Source organism: Rhizophagus irregularis, chromosome 16 (genome assembly GCF_026210795.1).
Source record: "Rhizophagus irregularis chromosome 16, complete sequence".
NCBI classification, from domain to species: Eukaryota; Fungi; Glomeromycota; class Glomeromycetes; order Glomerales; family Glomeraceae; genus Rhizophagus; species Rhizophagus irregularis.
Window position 1 is genome coordinate 2,195,234 of NC_089444.1, and position 12,193 is coordinate 2,207,426.

The following is a 12,193-nucleotide window of genomic DNA, read 5'->3' on the forward strand; positions in this document are numbered from 1 at the left end:
GAACGTCTTCCAGTCTTTTATCATGGAAATAAAAAAGCATGGATAAATTCTGTGGTTTTTAAAAAAGTTCTTTATGAAATGGATAGTTACTTTAGAGCAAAAAACAAAAAAATCTTGCTTTTAGTTGACAATGCTCCATCACATTTCAATCCAAATTATTCATCAGCTGAGCAAGATGAGCAAAATGAGAAAATGAAGATGATACTAATGATGAAGAAATTGAAACTACTGGTAAGATCTTTGTCAATTAAATTTAATAAATTCAGATTTATTACGTGATTTTTTTAGCTTCAGAAAGTCGTGGTGGTGGATCAAGAGGTGGATCAAGAGGTCGTGGTGGATCAAGAGGTCGCGGTGGTAGATCAAAAGGTTGTGGTAGTAGATCAAGTGGTGGATCAAGTGGATATCAACCATTAACTCATATTGAACTGGCTTTCTTATCTCCAAATACTACAAGTCACCTCCAACCACTTGATGCTGAAATTATCGCAAGTTTCAAGAATTATTTCAAGAGAAAATATTGTCACCATATACTGGGTCTCTTTGAAGATGGGAAGGATATCAATAAAGAGAAAATTAATATTAAAGAAGCAATAAACTATGTTGCAGAAGCGTGGGATCATGTGACAGAAAAAACAATCCAGAACTGTTGGAAAAAGACTGGAATTCTACCTTCTTTAACCAATGAAGAAATAGATAATGCGATACAAATCCAACAAGAAATGATGGATGATGATGCAGCAGATATTGGTCAAATGATTAATGAACTTGATATGGATAATCCTGCTGCTGCTTTGTTGGCAGATGAATTATATGACTTTTTCCATAATTTGGAAGAAATTCCCACTGAAGAAATTTTGAGTGATGATGATATAGTTAGACTAATTCAAGATCAAGATAATGAAAATGATGAAAATGATAGTGATTCCGAAGAAGAAGAACAAATTCTAGTGCCTCCAAATGATGCTCTCAAATCCTTACAGACTTGGATTACATTTTTTGAGCAGCAGGAAATAGATAAATTCTCCATAGAGGATATGAAAATCTTTAAAAAATACTTTAAGATAGTCAAGCGGCTTGAACATCAATCTCGAAAGCAAGTTCCAATTACAGATTTTTTTTAGTCTTTTTGGTATACACTAGTGGCATTTAATAATATAACGTTTAATCATAATATAATAATATTTAGTAATAATAACATTTAATAATAATAACATTTAATAAATAATAAATAATAAATGATAAAATAACATAAAATATAATCTATCTATATATTAAAAAACACTGCAATCATGTGGGCGTTATGTTTAGATTAACCATATAAATAAGTTATTTGAATTGTGTAACCCTACTCCTATTCGTCGCCAATATTACACAAGACCAAAAAAGGAAATTTTATTTCTGGCGAAAAACTGAAATTTTAGGTTATACAGGATTCCATAAAAGGAAATTGTCAGTTACGCAAATTTCCAAAAAAAGGAAATTTTGTCTTCTGTTACTTTTCAGAGAAATTTAAAAAATTGCGTTGCTCAAATTTCCAAAAAAGGAAATTCTTTGCAGATCTTTTAATTCTGGCCAGAATTACATATTAACTGTTGTCGTAGACAACAGGTGACACTAGTAACATTAAAATAAAGTTATTTAATTAATATTTATACATAGTATTTATTACATTTTATATATATATATATATGCCATTTTAACGGTTTTTATTAATAAACCTCTATATAGTCACCACACATGATTTTTAATATGGCAGTGATTGTATGAAGGTTCCTTCATACAATCACACTCCTATATAATCACCGATTTTGTGAGAACCAATTAGGTGACCATATGGGGGTCTGACTGTACTTTGTGACTGAAATTTTTATGAAAATTATCAAATTATTACATCTATTCTTTATTCATTTAAGGTTACAGTATGATGTTTAGAATTAAAAATATCGTTACTTACTGATTGCTATATTCATTTATTGTTACTAGCAAGTGCAGTTTATTGTATGCCAAATCAAAAATATAGAATTTAAAAATCATTGTGTAATTAAATTTAATGAACAGTATAACAAATTTTTTGATGATCTTTTTCTTTTAGCATTTTTTTTACATTCTTATTATCATAGTAAGTTGTGATTTATTTATTTAAAAAATTTATCTCTATTTAAAATAAATAAAATTTTTTACTATAAATTCATTATTATTTTATTTTTTTAGGTAATGGTATAGATCTAAGTAAGATCATAATTAATATTACTGTTAAAGCAGTACAAATTTGAAAGAACATGGGCATAATCAAAAATTATGTGAAAAACTACTTACTCAAATGCAAAAATATATGAAAAAGAAAGTATTATTTAATCAACATTATAATTATAAATCAGATATACCAATCATTTGGTGGGAAACTGCTCAAAATACTAAGAAAGAATGAGAATTACAAGCTTTAGCACTTTGGCTTTTTGTTGTATTTCTACACAGTGCTTCTTGTAAGCATTTCTTTCAGTGTTAAGATGATTTTATGGCCAAAAACATACAAAATTAGCTGTAGATCAGGTAGAAGGTATGTGTAAATGGTATACTTATTATATTACAAATATAAAGCGTGAATTGCCTTTTATGCAGTTGATACTTCTGAACATTTGTTACGTGAAAAAATAATAAATATATTAACAGAAATTAGTGATGAGTTAGGAGGAGAAGGAGATTATAATTTTTTGTATAATGAAAATATAATTGATACAATTATTGATATAACTAAAACATATACTCTAAATATTACGCATAAAGTTCTAATCAAGTCAGTCCTAATCTGACAACTTGGATTGAAAATTCAGATTGGTCCAGTCTGGATTGATGCTTCAATCTGGATTAAAATATTTAGTCTGGTCCAGTTTAGTTTTGAATTATAAATTTAACCCAGACTAAATTAAACAGGTTGGGATCAGACTGGACTGAGTAAAGTTTTCGCAATAGTTTTATATTAAAACTGTTACAATTATTTAATTATTAAATAAAAAAAATGTTGCAAAATGTTTTTTTAATATATTATTATAAAAAAAACGTTTGCGCAATATTTTTTTAATTAATTTAAAGAAAAAATGTTGCAAAATGTTTTTTCTAAGTATATTTAATTATAAAAAATGTTTTGCAACATTTTTTAATTAATTTAACAAAAAAATATTGTGAAAACGTTTTTTCAAAGCAATTATAATTAAAAAAATGTTTTCGCAACATTTTTTAATTAACTTAACAAAAAAATGTTGTGAAATATTTTTTCTAAGTATATTTAATTAAAAAAATAGTTGTGCAATATTTTTTTAATTAACTTAATGAAAAAATATTTTGCAACATTTTTTCTAAGAAATTATAATTAAAAAAACATTTTACAACATTTTTTTATTATAGAACTGGACTGGACTGAACTAAAATAACTGGTCCAGTCCGGTCATTCTTCTTTTAATATAAACTGAATCAGATTAAAATGACCAATTTTTTCAATCTGGTCTTAGGTTACTTCCTAATCTAGACCAATTCAGACTATTTAGAACTTTAGTTACTCATTTAGATATAGATATTGATTCACATATTTTTAATATATCTAAAATGTATATTCTAAATGTTACTCATCTAGATATAGATATTGATTCACATATTTTTAATATAGAATGAAATGAATCTGAGAAAGATGAGATAATAGTTAGTCAAAAAAATAAACTGTTGTATTAGATTCAGAACGTGAAGATTGAAGTATTAATAACTAGAGAAATGAATGATCATAATGATAATAAGAGTTAAATTTTATCTTAATTTTAATATTTTATCAATTTTATATATAGTGAATTTTAATTTTTTAGTAATTTTTTATAATTTTTAGTATTTTTTTTTAGTAATTAGCTTATATTATAATAATAAGGTTTTTATTTTCTACGCATCTGTGCAAAATGCAGGGGTATATAAAAAATATATAAAATTTTAAATCACAATATTTTTTATGTATAGCATAAAAATTTTAATTAATAAAAATTAAGACAATGCAGTATATTTTTTTGTACACACCCTCTAATACTTAAAAGTTATATTATAATAAATAGCATGATAAAATTAAATTTAATTTAATAACATTTTATAAATAAAATTTTTATTAAATTGTTAAATTGAATGAGTATGTGAAATTATTCAGATTTACTTATAAAATTAATAAAACGAAAAATAAGTAACAAGGTTCTATTTTCTGGACTGAAGGGAGCTGAGCTCAAATTACTAAGTATCATCAATTCACGAACCTCAATTAATCTATGGTCTATCTAATTATCATTCTTTCTTTTTCTTCAATTGGTGTTTATTGGACATGTGGTATGATTATGTCCACTCTCATTGCATAAGTCACATTTACAGCTTTTATTAACTTCATTAGAGGCTTCCAAAGGTCCTTTAAATCTTGCTGTTCCTGGTGATTTTCCTTTAGGATGCCTAATTATAGGATTTTCTATCTGGCTAACATTTTCTTGATCAATTTTTAAACTATTTGTAATTTCACAATCATTCCATTCCATAATTTAACTTGATTTAGATTGTTCTAAATTTAATGCTTTTCTATTTTTTTTGTTAATGTATTTTTCAAGTAAAGTGACAAAAGATTCGTCACAACTCTTACAAGCAATTTGGCTAGCTTTCTTGGCTAATCCATACACACTAACATAATATAGGCATTAATTACTCAGAAAAACATATGGATTATCATTCAATTCTAAACTATCATTTGTTAAATTAAAAATATCAGAAATATTGTTAAATTCTAAAAATAGAATCTTTAAATCAACTTTAAATTTTGAAGCAGGTAAAATAGCTGATTCTTAATAAGTTCTGGATGATTTGTTATGAACCAATATTGGTTAAGAAGTCCAATATAAAATTTAGCCTCTAGAGTTCGTAGCATTACACTAAGATAATGTCTGTATGTAATACCACGATTTACTAGTAACAAGCATGAGTATTTATTTATATATTCCATTATCCAATAAAATAGCCAGATGATGTATTTCAAAAGAAGTTAAATAATTAACTTCCCAAAACTTTTAATGGTAGTTTTGTTTCATAATGATAAAAGTTGTTGAAAAGTAATTTATTTTGTTTCTTATTTTTTGATAAAATTATAATCAAATGACAAATCCTAAGAAATTTATTGAAAAATAATGTTAAGTAATATATATCAAATAAATTTAATAATAAAGATACTTTTTATCATCAAACCTGAAAATTCTTATTATTAACATAAGATTGATCCAAATGCTTTGCTTCATAACTAAACGTTAATTCCATTTTATTATAAATAATTTTCTGAATTAATAGTGTAGTAAATTCTTTAAATTCATTAATTACATTATTAAAAGCATTTAAAGCAATTGTAGCAAATTAAGTTATTAAAAGAGTATTATGCCAATTTGCATAATCATTATTATTTTGCTCTTCTTCTAATCGTTCATTAATTGCAAGAAACATATCTATTAATGTGCTATTTGAGTTGTTTAAAAACTGTTTAAAAGTAGTATTAACAGATTCACTGCATGATGTTATTTGTATATTTAATGTAAAGATATTAGTATTAAATGTACAGACCTAAGAAGTTTTAGATGGATAAAGAGTCTTCTCAAGATAATTGACAGCATTTGGATAGTTAACAAGTAAATCTGTTTAACATTGCTCAAATACTTTTGGTTCTAAACTATTTTGACATTCATAAAAATTCTTTTTAAATTGATTAAATAATCCATCAAATTTTGACCTAAGACATAATAGTAAATTCTGACCAATATGCCAAATACAATGTATAGCAAATGTACAGTAGAAGGATATTATAACCAAATGGCAGTATCTATGCCAGGATTAGCATCTGTCACAAACACTTTTGGCATTAATCCTATTATTTTCAATGTGCATTGTAATATTCAAGCAGAACCCCGCCTACTATTAAGATAGGTCACCCCAGGTCTAAGGTAAGGTTTACATATAAAACTCTTTGAAGATCCTACTATAAAAGGAAATTTTATGTTACATTATTATGATTTTTTTTCTTTTTAGTCAATTAACCAATAGAATTTAAGCAAATCCTAAGGTAAAGTTTCATATGAAAGAAATTTCTTTTACTGGTAACATATTTTAGTAAGTAAAGGGCCCTATTCAAGATACGCGGTCCCTTTTGCTTTCACGATCGACAATGCTTGTGTTATAATTCGTGATTTTATATTGTTGTCAATTGCTACAAAAAATGAAAGTGATAGTTTGTAACAATTTGTTTTTGAAGTATTATTATTAAGAATAATATCACTATATTTATACCAAGATTTCAATTGATTTAAACTCATCCAAAAAAGCTTTATTAGTGTATTAGTTTTATGGTCCCAATCCTTATAAATTATCCAACGTGGATCATCTTCTTTTCATTTTTTAAGATATTTAAAAACTTGTGAAATATCATTACCTCATGTATTATTACTGCATTGATGCTTATAAATCACTTTGTAAAAATTTTGATTATAAACCTTTCTATTGTATTTAGCTTTCAACATACACTACTTGGAAAAAAGTAGGCGGACACCATATTTATTAATTACTCAAAAACGTACATAATAAGTGGGGTCAAAATTTTAAATTTTATTAGTTAAACCATATACAAAACTAATATTTAGTTGGCCATCCATTATTCTTAATACACGCCTCAACCCTGCGTGGCATACTTTCAATTAAATTAATTAACGTATTATTAGGAATTTGATTCCATTCTTCATGTAAAGCACACTCCAATTTTCTCACATTTTTTGCAGGATTGGGACGTTTTCTAATGCGCCTTTTCAGCTCTGACCATAGGTGCTCGATAAGATTTAAGTCAGGTGACTGACTCGGCCAATTTTCTAAAATTTTAACCTTTTTTGTTTCTATCCATTTTTTAACATTTTTAGCGGTGTGGACAGGGGCGTTATCATCTTGGAATAAATAACCTCGTCCATTATAATTATTATTAATAAATGGAAGTAAATGTAATTCGAGTATTTGTATATAGTCACGATGGTTCATTTTACCATTAATTTTTATTAGCGGCCCTAACCCCTTTCCTGAGAAACAACCCCACATCATTAAACCTCCACCACCATGTTTTATTGAAGGAACCATGTTTTTAACATTAAACCTTATTCCGGGGGTTCTCCAAACACGACCTGGACCATCATTTTTAAATATAGTAAAGCGGCTTTCATCGCTCCAAATAACTGACTTCCATTTTCTAACAGACCAGTCTTTCCTTTCAATACACCAGTTTAAACGATTTTCTCTTTGTTTATCATTAAGAAGAGGTTTGAATGCTGGAATACGTGAAAAAATATTAAGTTCATGCAAATTTTTCCTTATAGTCTTGGTAGTAACTTGTAGTCCAGTTTTCTCTTGAAAATTATTTTTTATTTGTTCGGCTGATTGACGATTATTTGTTTTGACAATTTTTTTTAATGTTTTTTGGTGTTGGCAATTTAAAAGTTTAGGACGTCCACTTCGTGGCTGAGTTTCAAGACTTTTTCCTTCACAAAAGATTTGAATAGTTCGGTAAACTGCTGTTCGTAAAAGCCAAGCATTTTAATAATTTTTTGTCCTGCGCGCCACCTTTAAATGGACCAATAATCTGGTTGCGTTCAACTTCCGTTAAATCATACATGGTGCGAAGTAGTACAAAATCCTAATTTGTCGATCACATTTGATGGTTGTCTATAAATGAAATAACAATTACATCATTATTTATTTATACAATAAAGCTTATGCGTGATAAAATTTCAGCAAATTATTATGTACATCTTGGAGTAATTAATAAAATATGACGTCCGCCTACTTTTTTCCAAGTAGTGTAGTACATTTAATTGCTAATGGTTTTAAATGACCACTTACATACATCCATTCAATGTCTTTTAGCATAGGCTTTGTAAAAGCTTTGGATGTTTCAAAATGACATGCAGTAATATTCAAATTATGTCCAAAGTGCTTATTAAAAAGTGTAGTAATAAAAATTATATCATTTGGATTATTTTTAACTGGCTGGAAGAGATTTACGTGCTATTTACAATTTGTTCGATTTGATTTTGATGATTTATTTGATTTGTTATTATAAACTTCTTTACAATGACATACAATTGTCTGTTTTCTTTGCCTAGATTGTACTTTTTTAAACCTTCCTTTGCAAATAAAAAAACCTTGTTAATGAATCCAAAATTTAATATGTTTAAAAGTAGCCTTTCAAGTAAGAAAAGATGAACTGACTTCCAACATCAAAGTGAAACATTCATATCATAATTATCTTCATTTTCACTAGAATCACTATCATCTAAAATACTTTTAATAAAATCATTAGAAAAAATTGCATCATTAGAATTATCACTTGAAATTGATTCTGAATCGCTCATTTTAATAGTATTTATGATAAAATTTATAAAATAGTAGCAAAGGTAAGGTTAAGAAAGAAGAGAAAGAAAGAGATGTGGGAAAAATTGATCAAGAATTGATATATTTAAAAGTCTAAATAATTATACACATGATCATATTGACTGCACACCAAAATTGATATGTATAAGATGCATCATATGGACTGATTCTTGGAATCTAATTTTTTTAAAATAATTTTATTAAAGCAAATATAAATTATCATTTATATAAGAATAATAAATTTATACTAGATAATGTAAAAAAAACCAATTAATTAGTATATAATTTTTAATTTTTTTTTAATATAAGATATCATTAAAATTTAAAAGATCAAATATAACTCTCATGACAAAATCATTGATAATTCTTCGTAAAAATAAGCTATATAAATAAATTTATATTCATTTAGTAATAATGTTCAATATATTTATTGAATTTTATCTAAATTTGATTATTAATTACTTCATATGTAGTGATTCAATTTAAATGATCTTTACTCCCTAAGGTGATGCCAACTTTTATCTTTAAAATAAATTTAAAATAATTTATTTAATATATATAAATGTTTAGGAATCATCAATTATATTATTAATATAAAATTTTATAAGTTTGATAAAATCTGATATAAAAAAATTTATTAAATACCTGTAGATGTAAGCTACATGAATGAAATTATATTCATTTGAAAGAGAAAATTGAGATTTATCTAACAAGCCTAAAATTGAATGAATTGAATCACTGGATTGTGAATAATTATGTCCAATATATTTATTTTTAATTTAAATTTGATTTAACTTTGATTGTTAATTACACCTCATCCAGTAATCCAATTTCCTGATCTTTGATTCCTATGATAGAGCAAATTCTTAGCTTTCAAATGAATGTAAAACAATGATAATGTTGGCATATTTTTAGAAATAATAATGCACGATTCTGTCACTTGCATAAAGTCTGATCTAAAATTTTATTTCTTACCAAAAAATGCTTTCATAAGAGACACAGGTCGAAATGCTAAAAATCGGCAAAAAAAATGGCGCGAAAAGCAGTGGCTATTTTTGGCTATTTTTGGCTATTTTTGGCTGTTTTTGGCTATTTGCGAATTAATCTATACTATATGTAAATAGTTTATATAAATTTGCGAATAGTTTATGCAATTCTAGCCATTTTTTTTGCCTATTTTTGGTCATTTGATGTGTGAGAATTCCAATTCTTTTACTTTATTTAAAAGATTTTATTTGCTATTTAAGGATTTTAGTAAAATAAATCTAATGAAATAATTTTAAAAGATAAAAACAAATATATACACACGTCAAATGATCAAAAATAGGCAAAAAAAATGGCGCAAATCGCATAAACTATTCGCAAATTTGTATAAACTATTTACAAATAGTATAGGTTAATTCGTAAATAGCCAAAAACGAAGCACAATGCAAGCCAATAAGCAATACCTCTGCTTTTCGCGCCATTTTTTTTGCCGATTTTTAGCATTTCGACCTGTGATAATTAGTTATTTTGAAAAAAAAAAATCTTATTATTTATTTTACTTACAAAGAAAAAACAATAAATTAAAGCTAAAAATTATAAAAAAATATGTCTTTTCTATCTATATATTAAAAAACACTGCAATCACGTGGGCGTTATATTTAGATTAACCATATAAATAAATCATTTGAATTGTGTAACCCTACTCCTATTCGTCGCCAATATTACACAAGACCAAAAAAGGAAATTTTATTTCTGGCGAAAAACTGAAATTTTGGGTTACACAGGATTCCATAAAAGGAAATTGTCAGTTACGCAAATTTCCAAAAAAAGGAAATTTTGTCTTCTGTTACTTTTCAGAGAAATTAAAAAATTGTGTTGCTCAAATTTCCAAAAAAGGAAATTCTTTGCAGATCTTTTAATTCTGGCCGGAATTACATATTAACTGTTGTCGTAGACAACAGGTGAACACTAGTATATATAAAATATTAAGTTTTTTCTTTTACTTACTACTTAAAAATAACTGCTATATATGCTTATAAACTTTTTTGTTCCATTTAATAAAAGTGAATAGAAAAATGATGAAAAGTGATGGGCAGTAATGGGAAAAAAGAAGTGGTTATTACCGTTATTTTTAAATATTAATTAAAAATTTTTTTTATTTTTTATTAAATCTGAGTTATATAAATATGTAATACATATTTAATTTAGATTTGTGTAATGTTAATTTTACTAAAATATTAAATTTTTATAAAAATCTTAATTTAAACTAATTCCAAAAATTGGCCTATATGATTTACACATTTGTTTAAAATTATATTTAATAAATTTAAAATATGTGCATATAAAAAAAATTATGTATAGAAGCATTTTGTGCAAAATGCGTAAAATACAAATTTTTATAATAATAATATTATTAATGTAATTATAATTAGTAATAAATAATAATAAATAAATGCAATAATGCATATTATATTTTTTTCAGTTTCAGCCTATAGTATAAAATTTAAAAATTAATTTCAACCTATATAAGTTTCGGCCAGAGTTTCAGATTTCAGTACTAGTTTCAAACTAGAATTTCAGACTTTCAGATTTAGCTATACCCTTAAGAGGTTTTGGCTATAAGTATAATTAGATTAGTAAAAGTATTTCAGAGATATTCTTTAAAAAGGTACTTTTTTATGTTAAGGAACATCTATATACTTTTTGATAGCTTTATCAAGTATCTTAAAGAATGTAAGTCTGTTAGTATATAAGTTGTTCTTATATAAAAAATTGATAAAATTTCTATAATGTCTAACTTGTTAAAGTAAACTTTTCCATTTTGTAAGGTTATTTTTCCACTTAATAGAAGGTGTATAGTCATATCTACACCTCATTGTTATTCTTAATTTGCTTATTCTAGGTAATATACCTTTTCAGCAGATTATCTTAAGTTTAAAACTTCACAAAAATAAAGAAAATGTATAAGAAATGTAAAATCAAAAGCTACCAAGAGGTTTTTCTATTAGAAGTAATAAAATAAAGTTTATTATAAGAGAAAAATAAAAGAAATAAAATAAATAAAATAAAAATTTTTATTGTTATTAAAGGAATAACAAAAATTAATGATTAAAATATGGATTTTCAGATTCTTTTTGATATAAAAAAAAAATAATAAAAAAATAGAATTATATTTAAAATTAATTATTTTAATAATAAAAATTGACAATTTTTTATATATTTATTTCATCACATTTGAAATAATCATTTTATATATGTTTTATAACTAAAAATTTGGCAAATAGTTTTTTATTTTAATTTATGCTAATATTAATGAATTTTTGCTGATAGGTGATTATCAAATAGTAAGCGATATCACAATTAAATTAGATTGGATTTTGTTTAATATTTGTTAATTCAAAATTGGATAAAAAGGAATATTCTAACTAATGTAGTTAGAATTAATCATATAATAACTACATAATAATAAAAAATTGTGTGACTTTATATAATTTAATGAAATATTAAAGAAAAAGGTAAAAATTAATATGCAATATCTTAAAGGAATTAAATATAAATCAAAAAAAATGAATTAAATGAATCAAAGAAAAAATTGGAAAAGTTGAAAATTTAAAAAAAAAGTTGAATTTGATTTTGTAAATAATTAATTAGAAATAATAAAGGATGTAATAATATATGTTACAATAATTTGAGGTATTATCAAATCTCTATTATTATGACTTTATAAATGGTTGCAAGTTATTATGTAAAT